Source organism: Rousettus aegyptiacus, unplaced genomic scaffold (genome assembly GCF_014176215.1).
Source record: "Rousettus aegyptiacus isolate mRouAeg1 unplaced genomic scaffold, mRouAeg1.p scaffold_m13_p_8, whole genome shotgun sequence".
In the NCBI taxonomy this organism is placed as follows: domain Eukaryota; kingdom Metazoa; phylum Chordata; class Mammalia; order Chiroptera; family Pteropodidae; genus Rousettus; species Rousettus aegyptiacus.
Window position 1 is genome coordinate 41,786,543 of NW_023416311.1, and position 25,446 is coordinate 41,811,988.

A 25,446-nucleotide genomic window follows, 5' to 3' on the forward strand; every position below is an offset into this window, starting at 1 on the left:
TTGTGATTAATTCAATTCTGGGCCATAGGTCTAAAGGAAAAGAATGATATTGAAGAATACTAATGAATTTTTGGACAAAAAATGAAGGCAAAACTTGTTTATCCATCCCTCCATAAACTCACCACATACATTAGTAGCTATTCTTGATACAAATATTGAAGGAAAAATTAGCATTTATCAGATAATAGCGGCTTTTGGAAAGATAGGTAAATAACTGTTTCTAAGAGTACAAATGGCAATATACCTAATTTAAGACTAACATGGACTTTCATGTCCTAAGGAAGAGAAAAATATATACGATCCATTCGATTATGGGCGTTTATAGACACTCACACACCTCTCACCTAAGGAGGATAAAATAGAACCAGAACAGTTTGTACTGACAGCCTTAGAATGCACCCCACTTCTGATCTCACATCCCTGACACTAGCATGGTGCGTTTTCGCCACATTCGCTGTGACTAGTTCCCTCCTCAGACCAGGTGAGTGATTTTGAGCACAATACTCATCAGTTTTTACACTCCCGTTCCCCCATTAATTGTTCTGAATATTAGGAAGTAAATAAAAATATTAGTATAGGGTCTAATACTTACAGGTTTTCCAAGAAATGTTGATTGAATTTTAATCTCAAAGTAGACAAAAAGGAAAAGAAGATTGTCGAGATGCATACTCATTGATGTTTCAGGCAAGCTACAGTATAATGATACAGATATAAGTCCTTTAAATATGAATAGTTAAGCCTCGCTCCTATCTCTTTCCCTAAATCTGTTTATCCAGAAACATAAAGACAAATGTATCCACACTGGTGATCTCTACATGTAGTTTAGGAGCTTTCTATTAAATAATAAATACTCATTTATAGAATAAGTTGAATTTCAGAGTAATTATTTTGTTCTATTTGGCACTGTTATAACAAAGGTAATGCATTTCATCTGAATTTCATCTGAATTTCATCTTTATTTTTGTGCTAAAGTGTCAGTAAAACATTTACTAAAATTAGGCAATTTTTAAACCATGAAAACTTAATTGCATTAATTATCTTTTCTCACTCTCCAATGTTTTACAAGGAAACTAAATAATGAATGCAATAATGAATAAAGGACAAATTTGATTTGCATATTTTATAAACGTGCTCTAAACTCTTGTTTGGAGTGGTAGTTAGGTCAATCAAGTGTTGATGAAAGAGAGCACAATTTTCTTGGGGCAGGTAGGGGCAAAGAGATGTAACCTTGAAATGATGTCCTAAGTGTCCTCCTTTGCTCTTACGTGAGAGAAGATGAGAAAACAAAGCTTTCAAAAGAATGTTTATCTTTATGGAGAAGTCAATTGTGAAGCTTAAAGTAGTTTTTCCATTTCCCTTCCCTCAATACCATATATAATATGTTTAATTTACTGAGTGGAAATCTAGACAGATTGAGAAAATCCTTTCCAGGTCTTAGCTCATGAACTCGTTTATGATATAAAGACTATCATAAAACAGAGTAGAAAAGGCCAACACACTTGAATGGTCTTTGCTCCTTAGTTCCGGGGAGGCCCACTGCTCTCTAGATTGGCAGCCATCCTGTTCCAATCCCTAGACACTACCCCTCAGAGTAAGTAGATTGCTGTTCCTGACCACTCCTCCTCACTCTTCTCTGCTCCATTATCACCACCCCTCGACATGCACATGTAACTGAGACTGCAGATCTCTGACAACTGTGAAGTGAGCAGCATAGTGCATTTCTGAATCACCATTCCTCCGAACAATATCTCATTGAGTAAAGAAGTTATGAATAAAGAAATATCCTCATTCTTCTGTAATGTTTGTTTGTTTGTTTGTTTGATATACATTAGTTCAATGTAATAGAGATAAGGCCCTCAGGGAAAAAGAAAAATGGCACCTGAACAGAATATACTATATGAATTTCTGACAGAACCTTAGAATTTAAGAAAAAACTACATATCTCCTCCTCAGCTCAATTTGTTTACCTGAGAAGGAAAATTTTGCAACATACTTGTGGACAAAAGGCAAAACCAAGGTTAGGCTTCGCCTTCTGTGCACTAAAAATTCTGATCTTACATTGTTTGAGGATGAGAGAGAGAAAAAAGTACACGTGGCCTATGAAACTATTGTTAAATAAGGTAAAGATTCAAAAGATAAATGGTACTTCTAAAAATAATTCAGAATAGGAATGAAAAAAAATTTCTAAGAACTGTTTTACGTTTTCGATAAAGTTCAAGAGACATGGCTGCTATGAAATAAAAGGGGACCATTATAAATAACTAGTTGAGGCAAAAAGTCAAATGAATGTGATAAGGATAGATCGCTCAAACTAACAGACATAAGGAGAGATACATCAGTGAAGTGTGTGAAAAGAGCCTTTTTGGAACTCAGAAGAATGGGACAAAATTAAAATAATGCAAGTGATGACTATGTAGAGGATGAAAAGCAGAGAACGAAACATGCGAACAAGTATGTAGTTTTCTTAAATGTGAAATCAGAAGAATTGGAAAAAAAGCAAAAGCACACTCAACATGTTTTAAGTCTCACTGTGTTCTGAGTATGATTGACTAACATTTATCTATTGGTAACTTTTTAAACTATAAGAAAAAAAGGAATTATTAGTGGTTTTTAAACTATAAGAATAAAAAAAAATCTATATTCAGAAAAAAAAGAAAGTCATTTCCCACAAAGGACCCAAACCAAGCTGGTTCCACACATTTTCGCTATATTATAAAATAGGAGTCAAGGAAGAAACATGCAAATATTGATGAGAGAAGATTATGGACCATTTTTTAAAAATTCTATGAAAGCTGTTTTTCATGAACTAAAGCAGAAAGAAATATGTTTCCAGACTTGTGAATGATTAGAATATATAGTATTTGTATATTAAGGTACATGAAAAGGTACTCCAATTGACCCAGATATATAGCATAATCAAGGATTTAAAATTGTCTATCATCTTCAAAAAAGACTTTTATAAGCTATAAAAGCAATTTTCAAAGGCAAGAGACTAAATTATTTTATAGCTGGTAAGAATACTAAATAGAATGGAAAAAAATACCTCTGAAAGTTAATAATAAAAATTTTCTTCTTCAAAAACACCTCCTACTTCCATGAGCAGCACTGCTAATCAATCATCTGCTGAAATCTTATGAAAACTCAGAATCCTTCTCAACACAGTGTTCTGAGATTTCATTATCAATTTATTAAAATTTGTCTTTAATATAAAACTATATGACACCACAGGGTTAAAGAACAGGACTTTTTAAGCCAGAGAAGATAATACAATGAGAATTCTTTATTAAAAACTTTAACAAATGAGATCATCTAAAGATAGTAAAGAAGATTTGGGAAAACTTTTGGTTAAAGGTGATTTATTGTGATGTACTCCTACCGTGAATATACTCATGCATCCTTATGAATACATAAAAGTCCTGCTGTAAATAGGATGTTAAAGGCTAGAGTACTTGTGGCCAGATTGGAAGGCAATATGCAAATCTGAATAGATTATTGATGATTACCAGTGAGTAGGTTTTCTAAATGCAATTTTTATAATTTGTAAGAAGAAAATACTGCATGATTTAAGATGGACCATATAGTCTATATATTTTTATTATGTTAATTTAGAACTAATTTTAATGTAATAACTTGTAAATAGGATTGATGACATGTTATAATCCTATTTCCAATCATACTATACCATTAATTCTCTATTCAATAAAGCCTCCCACCTTAATAATTTATTTCTATGTGCTATGTTCTATTTCAACTCAAAAATATAAAAAGTGTAGCCAAATCACAGATTCTCAGTGGATTAAAAAGATACTGGGATTCCCACCATTTTTGAAATATTGTTTATTTTGGGGGTATCAGTACAAGTCTTAAAAGTAAATAATTAATTAATTAATTAATTAAAATTGCATTTTTAACTGAATTCAACACTTTAAATTTCATTCAATTTTATTTTTGCCAAACTAGATGTTAATGGCATCAAATCCAATAATCATACAGATCTGTCTACCTATAACAACCAAATGCCAAGTAGAAGGTTTTAACAGAAAAACAGCATTTCTTGGAACAGTAGAAATTGGAAAAAAGGATAAGAAGTGATTGAGTCATCCAGTGATGAATTGGGCTCTGGAGGATTCACCTTTCCTAATTACACAAAATTCAGCCAACCAACTCAGCCCAAATTTTCTCTTAATTGGCTGTCACAATTTTTAAACCATAACTGGCAAACTTAATTTACACTTGAGTTACAAAAATATTAGAAGTCGGAGGCTAATAAATGTGACCATGATGATCATTATCAGCATAACTGATCACAATGTCATTTATCATCAAGAAAGGAGACTGAATGTCAAAGAATAGACCAGCTCCCTTCCCTAGGCAACTTTAAAATAGGCCATCACTACTCGTTGGGTCCATTACTGTCAATATCTCACAGAAATGAAGACTCCTACTTTAGCTCTAAAACTTAGCCTTCATAATTCTCTTTCAGAAAAAAAAAATACACTTAAAGGACAAAACTAATTGCCAGTCTATCTCAAAAGAAATGTAACCTCTTCGTTTTAAGTCAAACTTTTTAACTTCTATTGTGTTTAAGCCATTTTCCACTTTTAAATCTATTTATTATAATAGTTTGGTATATCTATCTAAGATACCTGGCATTCAATTCAAGCAAAAAGAGAAAAGATTTTGTGAAATGTACTCCGGCTATGAGGATGTAACCAGTGCAAGCTCAAGTTCTTTTCCAGGTTTCTACCCTCCACTTTAGTTTGTGGCTCTGAAACAGGGATTTATTTCTCCGTCCCATCAACCCCAGATTGCCAGATATTTTCAAAGATCCAATTTCATTCATCTTTCTTAGCAGTAATTAGACTTTTTCAATAATGAAATCCAAACAAAATAAGGTTATTCTTGCTTTGCTTTAAAAAAGTGTGTGTGTGTGTGTGTGTGTGTGTGTGTGTGTGTATTTATTTATTTATTTATTTAACTGTTGGTCCTATATCTTCATCTCCTAAATCAAATAACAATAAATAGAATTTTTAAAGACAAAGCTTTTTATAAATTTATAATATTTGAAGGAATTTCAGGAACTTACATGTGAAATACAAGGGTATGGGCGGTAGTTAACATGGAGATAAAAAAAATTTTTTAGGAAAAAGAAGGATGTAACTATTCCCTGGTAATATAATTGTGGTATTTGAATGTAAATTGAGAGATCCTAAACAACAAAAGCAAAAAAAAAAAAAAATGCTAATAGTGATTGCAGGAATCTTATCAGATAATGAAAGAAAACAAGCCAGTAGTTCACATTTTTCAGGACTCAAAATTCTAAATAGAAATCATCATTATCACATGAATCCTTTTAAAAATGAGCACTGGGAAATATAATAGAAAATGTCTTCTTCTGAAGTTCTGAAAAAGAAGCAGTAAATTTTTTTTTTCGTTTCTAGAGTAATCATATATTTTTGAAGTTTTACTTTTTCTATTAATTAATGTAATTATTTCAATAATCAAGGAAATCAAATTAATTTCTCTGAATTGTGTTGTTTTGTTGTTATATTCAGAACCACTCTATTCCATTTTTTTTTTTTTAATATTAGGGGCATTAGGTAGGATTCCATAACACTGATAATTTGTTGATAATAAAATAATAAGGCACAGGGTGATAAGTCATGAATATATACTTTTCAAGTAAGGAGATGAGCAAGAAAACTCTATTTTCATGCTGGAAATGGAGCAACATAAAAAAATTACTGAAATTAAAATTTCAAGCATTATACTGCTATTTGGTCTATGTTCTAATTTAATAAAAAATAGAACTATTTCCAATTATTGATAATTCCTGGATTTTTTGCCCTCAGAAGCAAAATACATCATGACTTTATTTAAAAATATGGATAGATTATTAAAGGTTATGCTTTTTAAGATGACTGCTTTAAAAAATTTGTTTGGTTGAAAACATTTTTTTAATCTGAAATGCAGTCATCAAATTTAGTTTTATTTTATTATTTTGGTAAATGCCATATTCGAGATTTTCTCTTTTACTCCATATGCTAATAAAGTTATTCATATATGCTTCATTTTATTTTGAGGCTTATATTGAGAAGGGGTCCTATATTTACTAATTTTTCAATGAAATAATTTGACTTTAAAGAAATCAAAAAGACATCTCAAGACAAATTCTGTTGTTCCAAAATATTGTATATCTGAACGTCAAACCTCTTATTTAGGTTAAAATGTATTTCCTTGATTTTTTACCTTCCCCAAGTTACATATTATCAACGGGAATTTTACTAAGGCTTGAGATTTCATCATTATAATTATCACCATCAGTATCTGGCACAAGTAGCCACTCAAATGTTTACTGAATGAATGTATGAATCACCAAATACCCACCCTCTATGTTCCCAGACTACACTTCATATTTACTCTTCATATATATTCTCACATGTACATGTTTAAGGTTTTCTCTTCATTGCAATCTTGTACATTAGGAATTACAACCCCTATTATAGAAGAGGAAAGAGAGGTGCAGAGGTTAATTTAAAAATGCTATCATACAGCTAAGAGCAACAGAACTGGGTTTCATACTTTTTTTTCCCCTAGCTCCAAATCTTACTATTTTTCTACTAAACAAGCTACTAAAAATATTAAGAAACTTATGCTAATTGTTCAATTAGATTAAAATGCTGTAAAGTGCAAAGTATGAAGATCGGTGCTCTGGAGGACAGAAAGATGAATAAGCACAGACACTCCATTCAAGGGGTTTATAATCTAGAGAAAACAGTTGTGTGAACAACTAATAATGTTATTATGGTGGAAATCAGAATGGGATAAGTGTGGGGAGTACTATAGTGCAGAGTGCATACTGCAGGAGCATGAGTAACCGAGAAAGTCACTTTTGAGAGGAAGAAGATCAAGGGATGTTTTATGAATTCAGAGGAATTGGAACTGGGCTTTAAAGAGTAGGTATAGTCTGAGAGGAAACAATATTTCTTACAGAGTGAAAAGTGGGAATAAAGCTAGGAAATAGGAAGACACTGTATGTTTCTCATTCACACTTCATTCATTCATTCATTCATTCATTTATTCACTGACTAATGTAAATGTTGGGCAGATAGCAAGGTGGACAAAGTCCTTGCCTATAAGAGCTTGCATTCCTTCTAGAGGTAATCAGAATAAAAATACCAGGAAAACAAATGAATACAAATTTCAGAGAGTATTAAGAAGTTTGAGTAAATTAAAACAGTGTATGGACTGAGTAGTCAAAAAAATGAACAGGTTAAAGTAAAAGAAATTCAATAGCTTTTGCTAAAATTAAATATTCACATTTAATTTGACCTAGCAATCTTCCTTTACACAAAAAATAGTGTTCAAAAATGATTATTAACAATAACAACAAAACAGGCATAATCTTAGTAAGTATCAGCTACTATGAAACCTTATGCAGCTATTTAAAAGAATGAGACTCTCTTATTGACCTCAAGGAATAGTCATGACACATTATAATTACAATAAAGAGCAAGTTGCAAAATATGATTAGATTGAGGGGGAAAAAGTTTTGATTATATTAAGCTTTGTGAAAGTAAGGAAATAAGCACTTTTAAATAATATTGATAGAGTATAAATTAGTAAACTTTGCTCCAGAGGACTTGACAGTATATATCAATATTAAGAATGCTCATATTTAAATACAAATTGAACCAGAATGAGATATCACCTCACTCCTGTCAGAAATCAATAAGGCAAGAAACTAGTGTTAACAAGGATGTAGAGAAAAGGGAACCCTCATGCACTGTTGGTGGGATTGTAGTTTTTGAGGTTCCTGAAAAAATTAAAGTAGAACTATCATATGACTCATTCCGCCTCCTTTGTTCTGTGTGCTTAGAATGCTTAAAAAGTTATTTTGCACATTCTGAACCTATCTTCCATGTAATATAAATTTTCTAACCATTTTTTACAGTAGCCATTTTTAATGGCTGTTTTTTGTTCTCTATACTGAAGAAAGTCTTGACTTGTTAATTCATTCTTTAGCTACGTCTACTCTACCATTAAACTAACTAATGAGATATTGAAATTTCTACCAAAGTATTTAAATTGGTATAAGTATTGTTGATCCATGATGTTCTGCATGAATTACATTCATCTGCTTTCTTTCTGTAATGAATTAGTTTGTAATTAAGATTATTTTAAAATTATCAATTATTTATAATTACTAAGACAAAGACATTTATTTTTCTTCCAATAATGGCTTTTTAAAGTAGATATCATCTAATATCAATTACAGTTAACTATTATTGTTTATTCAAATATCTAAATTTTCAAATGTAAAGTCATCTATTTGGTGAATTTATTCAATCTCTTTCATAGTGGTAGATTTCTTCATACAGTTCTTGGTTGTCTGACCATCTTCGTATTCCAAGTCTGTATTTGACCCTTTGAGATGCCTGCTGCTTTCTTGAATTGCTCCCTCAGGTGCTTGTGAGAAAGAGCAAGGCATGTTTTGTAGGTGAGTTTGTAGCTAGTCTTCTGCTCCCTAACTCCATGCCCCTCCTGCCAGTCACTAGCCATGCAAGAGACCACCCCTCTGTTCTCCCAGCCTGCATATAATCATCACTTTATCATGACAACAAACTGCTACTGCCCACTGCTCAGCACAACTGGAAAAAAAACGAGGCGGGGGGGGGGATGGGCGGCGGGGACTGACTGGTTTTCCTCCTCAGAAAGAAATTACTGTATTACTGATCCCAATGTTCCAGAAGTCTCAAGTGCTTCTTGTGTTCATTGACTTTGCGGTCACAGTGCCCTGTGGGGGAATCATTCCCACAGCTACAGTGGGGTGTATCTTCTTTCTTTTGCGCTGTGTCTTTTCTATGGCATTGTTCTGTATGAATCAAATTCATCTGCTTTCCTTTTTTCTTATCTGGTTTCTTTCTGTCATGAATTGTTATTGTTTCATAACATAATTAAGGTTATTTTTAAAAATACCCTTTCAGCTATTTTAAGAGATTTGGGGAAGCACACACATTTGTTCAGCCAACCATCTTTATCTAACTACTTTCTTTTCACGCTCCATTAAATTAATTCAGCAAGAAAAGTATTCTCCGAAAAATGGCTACTTTTACCCAGAATACGGAAACCAAAAGTATTGAACATGTTCCTCATGAAATAATCATATAGAAGGCAAACAAGCAAAGTCAGTTTTATTTTTTGATTTTTCCTGTATTCATTATTAAACTATCATCTTTTAGCTTTCAACCTACCCTCTATTCTTCACTTTTTGTGATTCTGAGGCTGGGACTGTGCAAAGCTGGATCTTTTGCCAGCTGGATCGCTTTTAGGGTCTGACAATAGGGGGCACCAGAGAGAGTAGACAAGAGGAGAGAGCAAGTGTACTTTCCTACTAGGTTATTTCTTGTTCCTGTTTGCTTCCTGTTACTTTCAGCACCACCCAACAAAGATGCACCATGCCAGTTGCTGGTTGTTCCAGTAGCACAGTTAACTCCAGTTATTTTTTTCCCCAACACTGACAGAACCGACATCACTATGGCCCCTCACAGGACCCAGTTTCGGCTAAATGGTGTCCCCTTCTCAAAGGTCCCATGCAACACCTCTGTGGCATTCTTGAGGCATGAATACAGCTCAGAAACAGCCCCTCTTCAAAAGTCTGAGTCCAAGCTCTATGAGTCCCTCACCCAAGCTTCTAAATTTCAATAATCCTAACCTTTTCCTTTTATTCACTTAGCCCTAGGGATGTTCTGTGAAACCTTACTGTTCCCTTTTTCAGATGTCCAATTCTTGGATGACAGCTCTTCTTATTAACTTCTATTAAAATTGCCATGGTTCTATCTTCTAAGTGGACTCTGAAAAATACACTTTTCTACCTGTCATAGTTGTCTTTAAGCCCCCAGTGTGACTTCTGTTTTACTGTCAAAATGACCACTAATTGTATTACATGTACACAATATTACAAACTATTGGTATGTTTTATTGAAACATTTAAAATAGTTAAAGGAAAATGAGTATGGGTCCCCTTGCATAATTTCAAAGCAGAAAATTAGCGAATGTTAACTCGCTATTAGTGGACAGAAATATGGAAAGCATAAAAGCAGAAGAGCCCTCAGTATGAATCATGAGCCCTGACATTTATCCTGCTGCCCAAGTGATTAAATATTCGAGTCCAAATATATACTGTCTGTGGCAGCTTACTCTCAAGAGGTAGCCACATCATCAGTGTTAATAATAAAAAACCCTGTTTTCTTTTTATGGTCCAATATAATAGCCAGTGACCAGTAAGTGGCCATTGAACACTTGAAATACAGCTTTATTACAGCATAAATCAAGATGTGCTATGTGTAGAATATACAGATTTCAAAAACTTAATTCAAAACAAAGCATGTAAGTGCCTTAACAATTTATCAATTATATGCTGAAATGATAAGATTTTGATATATTGGTTCAAATAAAATATATTAAAATAATAACAACAACAACAACAATAATAATAATAATAATAAACAATGCAATATACATAGGACCTAGACTTTTTCCTAGTTGACTTGCCAGGAAATACCAAGAAAATATGTATTTTGAGATCAGGACTATGTGCTTCATGAAAAGTCTGGCTTTTAACATTAATGTCTCACGCAGACTCAGCAGCCATGATAACATGGACAAAAGCCATGCCTTTTAAGGTAGTTAAAAAATCAACAGGATCTTCACTGTTAGTGCCAGTACCCTCAATGTACTCAACTACTGACTGGCAAGCTGGGTGTGGAGTAAAAGTGTGAGAGAATGACTGTTATTCTGCCAAAATGATCATTTTTATCACAAGGTTGGAACTGCCAGACCATCTTTGAGACTGCCCTAAATAAACACTATGGTAGCAATGTAGCCTCAACACAGAAATTGCTTCTAGGCTGAGCAAGTAAAAGTGAAAAGCTTATGTCAATCTGTTCCATATAAAAATAAGTAAGTGACATAGCCTGAAAAGAAACTTCATTTAGAACTTTATCTTTAAAAATGTTTCTCTTTTCCAACTATTTTTTTGTTGCCCAAATAAGACCACGTAATCTTTCTAACCTGAGGTTAATTTAATTAAGGATCTAAAAATCTCCACATAAAACTGTTTCCCCAAAAATTATTCTTTGAAGCTTGCCAAAAGTTCTTAAAAATGTAGACACTGTAACATGTTTTTAGTCACAACTTCATTTTTATCACTCTTCTGGTAAAAACAAACCAAGTATATGATTCTACTCACTGATATATAATCCCATAAAAATGCTGTCTGTCATCAGAAATTATTCTTAAAATTTAATTAAGAATGCATCTATTTATTTGAGAAATAGTTTTCAAACACCTTTCACACGTTAGTCACTTTTTAAAGCCCAAGGTGAAACTTCCCAAAGATTACAACAAATAAAAGGTTACTTGGTTTTTTCTTACATTGTTGAAATTCCACCTGTTTACCTTAGTATAGTGGTGGTTGGCTAGAAAGAGAAATAGGCAGTTACTAGTTGAAATGAGTGAGCTTCTATATTGAAAATAGTTGAAACCATAGGCAGAGTCCAATCGAAGTAATTTCGGCTGACCTAACTTGAATAATTTGTTCAATAATATCATCATGTTTTACAGTTGAATTAAATACAAATATTTTACTACAATATTTTTACTCACTGCTATTGCTTATATCCCATTCCATTCTTTGAATTCACTTTTCCTGTTGCTGGAGTCCATCCTTTTGTAGTCCTCTCAGCAAGAATCTATAAGAAGTAAATTCTATTAGACTTTTGTTTGTCCAAAACTTTTTTTATACTTACTCTTGAAGTCCTGTACAGTAGAGTCGAGTCTCAGGCTGATTCCTTTTTCCTTAGCATTTAAAGATTTTATTCTATTGCCTTCTAGCATGTATTAACACTGGGAGGTGGGGAGGAAACAGTGTAATTGTTGCTACTTTGTAAGAAATCTGCAAAACAATTTCTAATTAGGTTCTATCATTTTTTACCTAGGACCACACCATGTACCTTCTATAATTCTTGCCCTATGAAAGGAATGTGGCTAAAGGAGCAATTGGGAGCTCAAAATGAGGCCAAGGGTCACTCACTTAAATCATGAAATTAAAGCACAGCATTTATCAGAGGCCACTTTTTCTATTTCACACAAAAGTGTCATATAGGGTGGTAGTGTCACTATATTGTATATAAGATTGAATTTCTACTTCTCATATTCACCAACCACTTCAGTCACTATCTGAGGATCAATCTCCTTCAATTCGGAAGATATTCTCTCATTTCTTCAAATCTAGCCTCTTTGCCATTGTTATATTTGTTATTTTTAGAACACATATTAGGCATATGTTGGAACTTTTCAATCTATTTCCTTATCTGGGTCTAATTTTATTTTTACTTTCTTTTTAAACTCTCGGTGTTTTGTTCTGGGTCTTTCAATTTATTAATTATCTCTTTAGTTATGTCCATCTGTTAATTAAAAAAAATATATAGTTTACATTTCCAGGATTTCGAATTTTTCTGTTTGTTTTTACTATTCTGTAAGTCACAACTGTCTGTATTTCAAGATTCCTTTTTGTCCTTTCATGATAATACTTATTCCTTGTTTTTTTTAAATTTCAAAAACTTAATTAAAAAATCTATTTTAGAAGACTATCTTAGTATTTGTTTCTTCAAATGATAGTTTACCCACTTTCTGAGTTTAATGACCATTTTTTGTGAAGTTTTGTGTTCCCCTTCTTGTGCAAAACTTTTTTTCTTTCATTTTCCTCACTGCCATGGTGATGCAGTATCTAGGTACTTTAAATATGCTTTTTATTTTGTCCAGCATTGTTAATGTGGGAAGTGTTAAAGGAGGTGGTCGGTGCATCAATTAACAACAGTATTTTAATTAGAAGTTTTAAATATATATTTCTAAAGTATTATTTGCTAAACTAGGAGGTGCTCAAAAATATTTTACAGGTTTGGTTTACAAGGTTAACAGTCTTCCAAAGTGACTGTACTATTTTGTATTTATACCAGCAATGAATGAGAGTTGCCCATTTCACATCCTCACCAGCTTTTAGTGTTGTCAGTATTTTCCCTGACACATGATGTGAAGCATATTTTCCACATGCTTATTTGTCACTGTAGATCTTCTTTGGCAAAATGACTGTTACGGTCTTTGGCTGTTTTCTTGTTCTTTGGTCTTAAGAGGTTTTTGTATATTTTGAATAATAGTCATTTATCGGATATGTTTTTTGCAAATATTTTCTCTTTGTGTCTTATCTTTTCATTCTCTTGACAGTGTCTTTTGCAGAGCAGAAAATTTTAATTTCAATAAGTCTAGCTTACAAATTCTTTCTTTATGCATTGTGCCTTTGGTGTTATATCTAAAAAGTCATAGCCAAATTCAAGGTCATCTAGATTTTCTACTTTGTTATCTTCTAAGAATTTTATAGTTGTGCATTTTACATTTAGGTGTGTGATCCATTCTAAATTAGTTTTGTTAAAAGTATAAGGACTGTGTCTATATTAATTTTCTTTGCATGTAAATGGCCAATGGGGCCAGTACCATTTATCGAAAAGACTGTCTCTTCTTCCATCATATTGCCTTTGTTCTTTTATTAAAGATAAGTTGACTATATTTTTGCAGGGCTACTTTTGAGTTTTATATTATGTTTTACTGAGCTATTTGTCTGTTCTTTCACCAATACCACACTGTTTTTATCACTACAATTTCATGTTAAGTCTTGAAGCAGGGTAGTGTTAGTCCTCTAATTTTGTTCTTGAATATTGTATTGGCTATCCTGAATCTTTTGCCTTTTCACATAAACTTTAAAATATGTTTGTCAATATCCACAAAATAACTTGCTGGGATTGTGTTTGGGATTGCGCTGAATCTATAGATCAAGCTGGAAAGAACTGACCTCTTGACAATATTGAGTCTTCCTATCCATTAACATGAACTATCTTTCTATTCTTTCTTTGATGTCTTAGAGTTTTATAGTTTTCCTCATATTTCTTGTACATATTTTGTTAGATATACACCTAAGTATTTTGGGGGAGGCTACTAATATAAATGGTATTGTGTTTTTAATTTCAAATTTTTCACTGATGGTATAAAGGAAAGCGATTTACTTTGCATATTAACATGGTATCCTGAAAACTAATAAACTAATCGCTTATTAGTTACAGGCACTTGTTTTGGTCAATTCTTTTGAATTTTCTACAATCCTGTAGTGGAAAAAAAAAAGTTTTATTTCTTTCTTACTAATCTGAATACCTTTTATTTCCTTTTCATTTCTTAGAACATTAACTAGAATTTCTAGTATAATGCCTTGTTCCTAATCTTAGTGGGGAAGCTCAGTTTCTTACCACTAGGCATGATGTTAGCTATAGATTTCTGTAAACATTATTTATTAAATTGATGAGTTACAAATCAAGAACATTTTAAAACCATAGCCAGTGAGTAGAATTCCAGTCAAGGTAAATTCATCAGACCAAATCTAATGTTCTTTTCAATAAAATAGTGAGTTGTACATTAAAATTAAAAAGAACTAATATTGAATAATTACATTGTACACCTTAAACTAATGCTATATATCAATTACACCTCAATAAAAAAAAAATACTACAATTGTCCCTGAGAATAGTTTGGATCGCAGGCTAGTTAATAAAAATGCTTCCAATCCTAAGTAGTAGAGCTCTAAAACTTGTTTATTTCTTAGTCTTATTCTAAAAACTATTGAGAAATTTTAGCCCAAACAGAAATGTTCCAGGGCAAATTTATATCAACTTTCTAACATATTGGTATGAAACGGGCTTCTAAAATTGTCTACAGAGCTAGTTTCCCAACAATGTGAAGGTTACCAGTGATTTTCAGTTGGTGGCGAGATAATAATCCATCCTTCCCATCTTGTCTCTTAGCAGAGGCAGGGGATCCAGGAACTGACTGATGCAGAAATATCTGGGCTCTTGGCAAAGTAAAACCTTTCTGTCATCAAACCAATACATTTTCCCCCCTTTATTAAGCCCTTGGTTATGTGGAGGTGCTAAGTAAACCTTTTCTCTGATCTTGGTTCCAAATGAATAATATGAGCAATAGTGTCTCATTATGCATTTGAAACTGATGATATTGTTTCTTGTTACCAAAATCATGTGGCTGCTTTTAAAATTTTCCCTCAGAGAAATTTTTTTTTAAGTGTTGGAGGGTTGAAAGGTGCTTGGATTGTGGCTTTACCTTGTCCACATTACAACGGCTAACTTGGTGCCATTAATTCATTTTTGTTACTCATTTTCTGAAAGCAATCTGACCCATGCGAGGATCCACTGATGACCAAATGGACACAGTGATGAGCACAGGAAGAAGATGCAGAAGCAGTCCTTTCCTCTGTCAACTTCTTCCTCCTTTTAATTAAGTCTTACACCTGATTATTCTATGGAAGCTTTGAAATGCCTGTTTATTTGTTGAGTCTTTCCCCAGTAGCAAGAGTGAAACAATCTTTCTGGCTAGAGTAGAACTTAGCATCTTTACTAGCTATTCATTTTTTCTACTTTTTTAAAAATTAAAAGTAGGGGAAGGGATTAACAAACTATGGCCCACAGTCCAAATTCAGTCCATCATATTTTTGTAAACTGTTTTAATGGAACACAATCACATACATTCTTTACAGTGTCTATGGCTGTTTTCATGCTACAAAAAAAAGAGTTGAATAACTGTAATAGATACTATATAGCACACAAAGCTAAAAAAAAACATTTATTAACTGCCCTATTACACACACAAAAAAAAGTTTGCTTACCTCTGGGTCTAGGGTCCCCCGACACTATTTGTTTAGGACTTTCTCTAACTTTCTGTGCAAGCTTTCTATAGTTCAAGCTTTCTCATATGTAAATTGAGGGCAAAAATATTATCTATCTCAGATCCATATGCTCACTTACTATATGACAAAGGAGGTAAAAATATACAATGGGTTAAGACATTCTCTTCAAGAAATAGTGTTAGGAAAATTGGAGACATGCATGCTAAAGAAAGGAAACTGGACCACCTTCTTACACCACATACAAGAACAGACAAAATGGATTAAAGACTTAAATGTAAAAGCCCAAACCATAAAACTTCTAGAAGAAAGTATAGGCAGTAATCTCTGATACAGCTACTAGTAATTTCTTTTCAGACATATCCCCTTAGACAAGAAAAACAAAAGAAAAATAAACAAATGGGACTACATCAAACTAAGACAGTTTTTGCACAGTAAAAGAAATGATCAACAAAATGAAAAGAGAATCTACTGAATAAGAGAAGATATTTGCTTAAGATACATCTGACAAGGGGTTAATATCCGAAATATATAAGGAATTCATCCAACTACAAAAAAATAATAATAATCCAATTTAAAAATGGGCAGAAGAACTGAATAGATATTTCTCCAAAGAAGAAATACAAATGTCCAATAGACATATGAAAAGATGCTCCAGGTCACAAATCATGAAAGAAATGCAAATTAAAACCACAATGAGCTATCACCTCACACCTGTCAGAATGCTATCATCAATAAATCAAAGAACAAGTGTTGGTGAGGATGTGGAGAAAAGGGAACCCTCATACACTGTTAGTGGAATTGCAAATTGCTATAGACACTATGGAAAACAGTCTGGAGGTTTCTCAAAAAATTAAAAATGGATATACATTTTGACCTAGAAATTGCACTTCTGGACATTTATCCAAAGAAAACCAAAACAATTCATAAAGATCTATGCACCCCTATGTTCATGGCAGCACAATTTACAATAGCCAAGATATAGAAGCAACCAAAATGCTCATCAACAGATTAGATAAAGAAGTTATGTTTCATCTATGAAATGGAATATTACTAAGCCATTAAAAAAATGAAATCCTACCATTCACAATGATGTGATAGACCTAGAGGTTATTATGCTGAATGAAATAAGTCAGACAGAGAAAGATAAATGCCATATGATTTCACTTATATGCAGAATCTAAAGAACAAAAAGAATGAACTAATCAAAAACAGACTTACTAATATAGAGGACACTCTAGTGATAGCCAGAGGGGAGTGAGGTTGGTGAACTGGAAAAATGGGGTGAAGGGCTGAAGAAGTACAAATTAGTAGTTGACAGATAGTCACAGGGATGGGGGGCATGACAGAGGGAATATAATCAGCAGTAATGTAATGGCTATGAGGAGAGCCAGAGAGAAAGAGTAATTAGGGGGATCATTTTATAAAGTATATAAATGTCTAACCAATGTACTACATACTTGAAACTAATAATAAAATAAACCAGAAAATAATAACTATTGGCAAGAATGTGGAGAAACTAGAACCTCTCTGCACTGCTGATAGGAATGCAAATGATGCAGCTGCTATAGTAAACAGTATGGCATTTCCTCAAAAAAAAAAAAATTACCGTATGATTCAGCAATTCCATTCAGCAATTCCTAAAATAATTAAAAGCAGGAACTTGCAAAGATATTTGTACACCCATATTCATTCCAGTATATTCACAACAGCCAACAGGTAGAAACAATTCAAGTGTCCATTGATAGATGGAATAGATAAAATAAATGTGCTATGTACGTACGATGAAATATTATTCAGCCTTAAGAAGGAAAAAAACTTTGACACACAGTACAACATGGATAAACCTTGAAGACATTATGCTAAGTAAACAGTCAGTCAATAAAGGACAAACATTGTACGATTCTATTTATATGAGGTACCTAGAGTAGTCAAATTCATAGAGGAAGTAGAATGGTGGTTTCCAGGGACTGTAGGGAGTGGGGAACAGGGACTTAGTGTTTGATGGGTACAGAGTTTCAGTTTTGCATGATGAAAAGAATTCTGGAGATCAATGGTTGGTGATGTTTGCACAATAACATGAATGTACTGAATGTCACTAAACTGGACACTTAAAGTGGTTAAGATGGTAAATTTTATGTTTTGTATATTTTATGTTTTGTATATTACCACAATTAAGAATAAATAAGAAAGTATAAAAAAAGGTTAAGTGATTATCTCATACCAATTTTAGACAGATGACTTAAGTTTCTTTTTATGAATATTAGAGGCATTTTTTAAAAATAACCTGTTAAGTTTCATGTATGTTCATGACATTAGCTAGACTTAGTTTTGCTTCCATGGCTTAAAATGTTTTTGCCTGATCAAGGAATTCTTGAATCAGGTCTCTATTTTTGTTTTAGAAACCTCCATCCTTCACTGGCAAGTTAGAGGTCCCTACAAAGCATTTACAAAGCTCCTGGCTGTGCAGACAACACTGTATCCTGGGATTGTGTCCATGTGTCTACTGAGGCTAGAGCTTTTGGGAACTTGAAGAAAACCATGTCTTGGCTATTCTTTATGGCCTTTAGTATAATCTTAAAAAAATAAAAATAAGAAAGGAAACCTTTGAAATAAGGAGATCCCTTGAAGGCTAGGAGAATGGGGGGTGCCTATTTCTCAAAACCTAAATCCATCAAGTCTATGTCAAGATTTCAGGGCTATACCCATGACTGACCACAGGGAACATAAGGACCCAAAAATCACTGGAACATAGGTTCTTTAAGACAGAGACTATATTTTCATTGCTGCATTTATTGTTCTAAACAGTGGCAGGCACATGATAAGTGCTTAGTAAATATTTACTGAATGAATAATTAATTGAATGATTCAACATGCATTACTAGCCCAAGTATTTGATTAAATTAAAATCGGATGAAAGGACACCATAGTTTTATGGAGCTGTTTTACCAGAGAAATCCAAAGCTTTTGAAACAATGTAGTTTGGACAGGGTTGACCTCTCATTCTCAATTATGGGGTTGTTTAGTCTCCATTTCACATGTAATTTTAAAACACCCATTAAGCTAAATCAGTATGCTATAAAAAAAAGAAGTTAGAGATGAAGAAACAGTTCTTAGAAATTAAATATATGATGGTAGAACCTGGGAGAAAAAGTGTCAGAAGGTAATATTTTATAGGGCAGAAAAAAATAGGGAGAAAATCATAATTAAAAGATTAATCTGGAAGAGCCAATATCTGAATAGTGTCTGAGGAAGAAATAACATGGATTATTAAAAGAAAAAATTTAAGGAAATAATACTAGGAGATTTTCCATAATGAAATGAAAGGGCCTGCCGAATCCCCAGAATGTTATTTGAAGAATACCTTATAGTGAGACATGGCATGGTAAAATTTCAGAACAATGGTGACAAACAGAAGGCTCTAAAACTTTCAGAGTAGCAAGACCAACAGTAATAGTAAGACAAATGGCAAACAGTGAATTGAAGATCGTAATAATAGCAGACTTCTCAACAATAATGCCAGTAGCTGAGAAGAAATGAAGAAATGCTTTTGACATATTGAAAGAAAGGGATTTTAACCAGAATGCTCTACTTAACCAAACTAGTAATTACATGTGAGGATAAAATAAAGACATTTCAGGTATGCAAGTTATAAGACACAAAAACAAAACAAAACAAAAAAAACCTTACACAAACCCTTTCTTGGCCACTTATTGGAAGATGTGCTGAATAAGTAAAAAAGAAGTAAACCAAGAAAGAGGGAGATGTGTTATTTGAAGGCTTTCTGGGAAGAAGGTGGGGGTTGCTGTGTAGACTGTAAATTTCTCTGAATTATCTCTAAATAAAAAGTAGGATAAATTAAACAAATACTAATGACATCTACAACAAATCTTGGTTTGGGGATACATTGTATCCCCCAACCATAAGCTACGAGTAGGTGGGGAAGAGCCAGGGAAACAGTAACACCTGAATTTTATCAACAACGGTGTGGGATGAAATATATGGGGTTGGCAGTAGTAAAGACCAAGGAGTTTCTTTCTGATGGCCTTGAGAGTGAAAGGACCCAAGTGTTTATAAATTTGGTTTCCTAGTCTAAAATTCAGTAACCTTTCTTCCCTCATCCTCTCCCCCTGCATTTAAAGGAATATCCTTTTACTCCCAGCCACACTTTAAAGGCAATTATTAGGCTCACACTACTTTCTGTAAACTCACCTAATTTCCCCTATCATTAATAAATTATATTATATATGTATTATTAGAGCATACAGCCTTTAAACATGCTAACAACTTTCATAAAACTGGAGGGCATTTATATAATTTACTAAGTAAGAAAAGTTTTGAGAGTGAAAGGGACTACTACTAATTAAGCCAAGATAAGAGGGATAAACTGGACTGTATTGGCAAATTGGATATATGATCATCCTGTTTATAACAACCATTTAGTCTTACTATTATAGGTAATATATATGTAATACTTATCACATGTCCTTACACTGATATCTCTCATCATTTTAGTCATTTGAAGTCCACTGTCCAATGAATTCTGCAGGAAGAGCTCATGATAGCAATATAGATCAAGTCTTTGCATATTCATGGAAGATCTACTCAGCCTTTATACTTGAAGTTCAGGTAGACAAATGATAATATGTGATTCTTATTTTCTTATTTTTAGTAACATTTTTCATAATAGCCTTATTGAGATATAATTAACATACAATTTACCCATTTAAAGTTCGCAACACAATGCTTTTTAGTATATTCACGAGGTTGTTCAACAGTTACCACACTCAAGTTAGAACATTTTCCTCACTACACAAAGGAAGGCTGTCCCCATACCCATTTGCCCCCAACTCCTCTAGCCCTAAGAAATCACTATTTTCTGTCTCTATAGATTTGCCTGTTATGAGAATTTCATATAAATGAAATTATATGATCTTTTGTGACTGGTTTCTTTCACTAAGCAAAATGTTTTCAAGGTTTAGTGATATTATAGCAGGTATCAGTACTTTTTTATGGCTGAATAATATTTCATTGTATGTGTAGAATGAAATAAAATTACCATTTTAATGGAAATAAGAGCTGACAAAAATTTTTTAAAATGAGTTGACTAATTTTTTTTCTCTATCAGCATTATACTTGATATGGTTATTGTATTAAGTATGAAATATAAATTTAATGTTAACTATAATTTATTTAATCAACACATATTTAATATAAGCAAAGAATATATTTAATATTTTAATGGGAGGAAATATTTTATACTTCATTTAATATAAAACATTTTATATTATTGATATGGAAGAGTTAACAATATGGGGGAACGCTGTTAGAGGTCCAGGCATACATACAAAAGGTAAGGACAGAAATATGGCTTGTGGAATTTTTTTCTGTCTACAAGGTAAATAACATTTTTGATAGTCATCTTTTAATGTACCTTAAATATTACAGTTTACCGAAGCAAAGGACCCTTACAATCAGTGAACAGCACACTAGTTTTCTAAGTGAGAAATGGTTAAAACTCCTCGGGTAAAGAATGCACTTGAGAAATAGTGAACATATCAATTCTAATAATTGGGGCACAAACTAATCACTTCTTGTGTTTCTATTACCACCACCAGTAACCACAATTTTGTTGGGCAAGCATTTGGATGTTTTCCTAGAATTTAATCAAAAGATTACTGTAGCTTTATACATAATTTTTTCTTTGCTTATATGAATAGTAAGATTCATTCAAGTCAGGTACAGTAATAATGGTATGTATGTGAAAAAAAATATTATACCATAATTATCGCTTAATGTAGAGGTGCTCCGCAGAGTGTTGAGTAGAGCAGTTTTCAACACACACAAGACACTTGCCCTTGTGGAGTTTTTAGGCTAAGGACTGATTTGTAAGCCTAGATGCTCAGGGAATCACCTAGGGTGCTTTTGATACATGACCTTCATCCTCTGAGATTCTGACGTCATTGGCCAGAGGTGGGGCCTGAGCATCAGTTTTGTAAAAGCATGTCAAGTCATTCTAATATGCAGTCAGGGTTGAGATCTATCATTCTATGAGATGGAGCATTTGATCAATATACTTCAGAGCCATGTGGCAATTCTGACCTTGGACACCATCCTTATGCATTTAAACAGGAGAGAAAGAAGTCAGCATGGTATGAATGAAAAGTCAAAATTTGAGGAAATTACCACTTAGTAGTCTTTATTCTCTCCATAAAGATAAAATTTCCCACTTAGAGTGAGGACAAAAGGAGACTTAAAAAGGGGGAAAGAATCTGGACAGTTTATCCTAACAGCTGGAAGAAAAAATTGACAGACATACACTATCAGAAAGTTTTGAAGACCCAGATGAAGTCAGAAACCTTAAATTTGTAGTAGCACTAATTTCTATCTATGCTTGATTTTCTGTCATAGATGGAGAGAAGAGTGTATATCTTATCTTACTTACAAAATGTGAATTATTCTCATTTTTGCTTTAATTTCTGAGCCCACAGTATGATGTTGGCAATGCTAATCTATAGAGACTCAACAGGAAGTTTAAAAAGACCTGGATCCAGTGCCAGCCTCAGCCTAGTCCCTAAGTTTTTACAGGGAAATATAGTTCTGATGTGCACATTACCTACACACAAGACACTTCTGGGCTTTATACATATTTAAATCACTTGTGACTTAGATGGGTCTTTTTGCTTAATGATAGAATGTACTATCACTTTGACTCTTTGTGATTAGACATCCCTGTTCTGTTTTTACATGCCTCTCAGCATGTAAATGGCACCACAAGGTAACTTTGGTGTATTGGGTATCACTGGAGAGATGAATATCATTTCAGAAAAGAGTTTAATGATTTCTTTCCTAAAACTGTCCTCAAGTGGTAAACATAAGCAAACTTAATGTTCCTAAAAGTCATTCTGAGACAGTCACACGGCATTAAAAATGTGCCTGTTTGCCTCTTTCAAGAGTAAGAAAAAACTCCTACAATGTTTTTAAAAGACAGGTATGAGACAATAATGTCCCCAAACAAGATCTATAATAAAAATAGTTAAGATGCTGGAAATCATCACCTATCTATTGAAAATTTACAGGTATTTCTGCAAAGATCACTCGATATACTATGTGTGGTTATAGAAATCTGAACAATAATTCATGGCCACAGGAAATGCTTGCACAATGATGAGAATCATGATCAGTGAGTGATACACTATTTTCAATTTTTCCTTTTGCAAATGAGGAGACTGAGTCCTAGGATGGGTAAGACCTGTCCAAGGCACAATTTATTCATCAACAAAAAATGTACTTAGTACCTATTTCATCTATTGACATTGTGAGGTGGTGAGAGAGTGAACAACACGAGGTTCTTTATATGTTCAAGGAACAGTTACTACAAGAGGTCTCCTCACAACATAGTGTTCTTTCTGCTTCACTAAAAAGCAGGAACTAGTCACAGGAGAGCAAAGCACAAAGATACTTCCCATCAAGATCAGCTTTGGAGATATGACCCATTGCAGATGCCCACTAAATAAAGAAAAGAGTCCATGAAAAGAAAGGAGTATGGTAAATACATATTCACATGGATCTGGGTAAAAATTATAGGAACACTGCCAGAAATTCTAGGTGAGAAATATGGAAAAAATGTCTCAAATCAAGAAGGGGAACTAGGATTTTGTTGGCCAGTCAACAGGTTGGCTTGGCTGGAGTGAAGGGGCTTTTGGTTAAGGTGAGAGACAAAACACAGAATGGGACCAGACCTATGTAAATTTTTGAGTCTGAGCCTGTCACCTTTTCACTCTATTCCATGGACAAAATAGAAGCACCAAGGTGTTACCCAGGTGAAAACCAGGATGAAAGGAGTACTTTAGAAGGGCTGCTTTGGGCATGTGGAGAATAAACTGGAGTAAAGAAAAAGTAGGAAGACAGGGCAAGAAGCCATTACCCCAGGGCTGGTGAACTATGAAGGGCTTAGCAGGACTAAGTAGGGTGAGGGTGGGAAGAGAAAAAAGGAGCTATATGAGATAAATTCAAAAGAAAAAATAATGACCTGGATTTTGTGCTAAAAAGACATTGGAAACTAATCCTGAAAGAAAGAAGAACGTCTTTAAATCTGGAGCTGCTAGCTGTAGTCACAGAAATAGGTGTCCTGATTAAGTTAGCAAATATATCAAGAATATTCTTGCTTCAGATTGAATTCAGGTAGTCTTTCAGAGTTGTCTACTTTGAAAAATAAAAACAAAACAAATGAACAAAAATACAGTCAAAGAACAAGAAATAAACCCAACTAACTAGAAGTTATAAGAACTACACTAATTTTTATGAATCTGGTCTTTAAGTCTTTCCTTGGATGGAATTGTAAAGAACAGTTACACTGGGAAATTACTATTCAATACTAATCAATGCATTAACAACCCTACTTTTGAAAAATAACCAGAGAAATCTGTCCTTTTCACACCCTCCCTTATCTAATTATAATAGGAAACAGTTGCTTTTGAAAAAAAAAAAAGTGAAAGGTAATTTTTAAAAGCCTGTAAGTATCATAACTTATGGTTTCTAATTAAGACCAGTAGAATATGGACATTTTAAATTAGCTGTAAAATATCAATAAATACATATTGTTTGTAAAAGAGAGACTATCCTTCAGTGAGTTATATTTACTTCTTCACTTAATTCAGATTTAAATAAGTCCCCCATTGATCCATTTTGGGGTGTTTCTTTGCAAAAAATCATCTGAAAGGTCTTTACTCTAGTGGTATGTTCTGCTTAATATTCCATTTCCATTTGAGATGATTCTATTGTTTTGCTTTCCTATACTACCCACAGTGACCAGAGCTCATTTATTTCAATTCACGCTTCTTTTTTTATAGGTTATTTAATACTGCATAATAAGACAATTAGGCCACAACCCAGTGTACTCTAGGCAGCATGGGAATGATCCAAAAAAATACAAAATGAAGTTAATATAACATAAAAATAACTGTGTAGCATATAAGGAAATCAGATTACCGGTAAATATTTTAATGTCATTAGGATCCACTGTAAAGTCATTCAGCAAACTTAATATCCTCGATGTCTTTCTTACTGGGTGATTTTAATCAGACTATTCTTGGATACGTTTAAAAATATTTTTGAAAAAGACCCTCAAGTTTAAATGTACATTCTATTAGCTCTTCATATTGTACAACTAGAATTTAGTCAATTTTACATATACACAAGGATGAACAGTGTTTTAACAAAATAAGAGTGGCCTATTATATTCAAAGAAAACTGAAGAATCTGCTCATGCTTTTGCATTCATTTCAACTTGCTTCTGTCTGCTGGTCCTCAGCCAGCTAAATACATGCCACATCCTTTTTAGTTCCCCTCATTATCAGAGAATTCAGCATATTGTTTTCAAAGTGAGTCTTTTATGCAACTATAGTTTGAAATGATCTCTTCTCCTACTGAGCTTTGGAAACTATATTAATAAGAACATAGCAAGTTATGCTGTAGTAACAAGTTGTCCCAAATATCTCAGAATTAACACAACAAAATTTATGTCTTTCTCATTCTACATGTCTAAAATTAGTAGACCCAGAGCTCTGATCCACAAAGTTACTCAGGCTTTTGGAGGCTCCTGTATAATAAGATATTACCATTGCAAAAAAAAAAAAAAAAAAAAA

At 33.2% G+C, this 25,446-nt stretch overlaps 1 protein-coding gene across 2 annotated transcripts in view; it reads right to left on the reverse strand.

Moving 5' to 3' along the window:
- Positions 1-25,446, reverse strand: part of KCNN2 (potassium calcium-activated channel subfamily N member 2) — a 384,522-nt gene that overhangs the window by 251,823 nt on the left and 107,253 nt on the right. For both annotated transcript variants that reach the window (XM_016147324.2, XM_016147331.2), the window contains exon 3: positions 11,668-11,753. The gene's annotated coding sequence lies outside the window, so the exon portion shown is untranslated. The remainder of the gene's footprint in view (positions 1-11,667; positions 11,754-25,446) is intronic.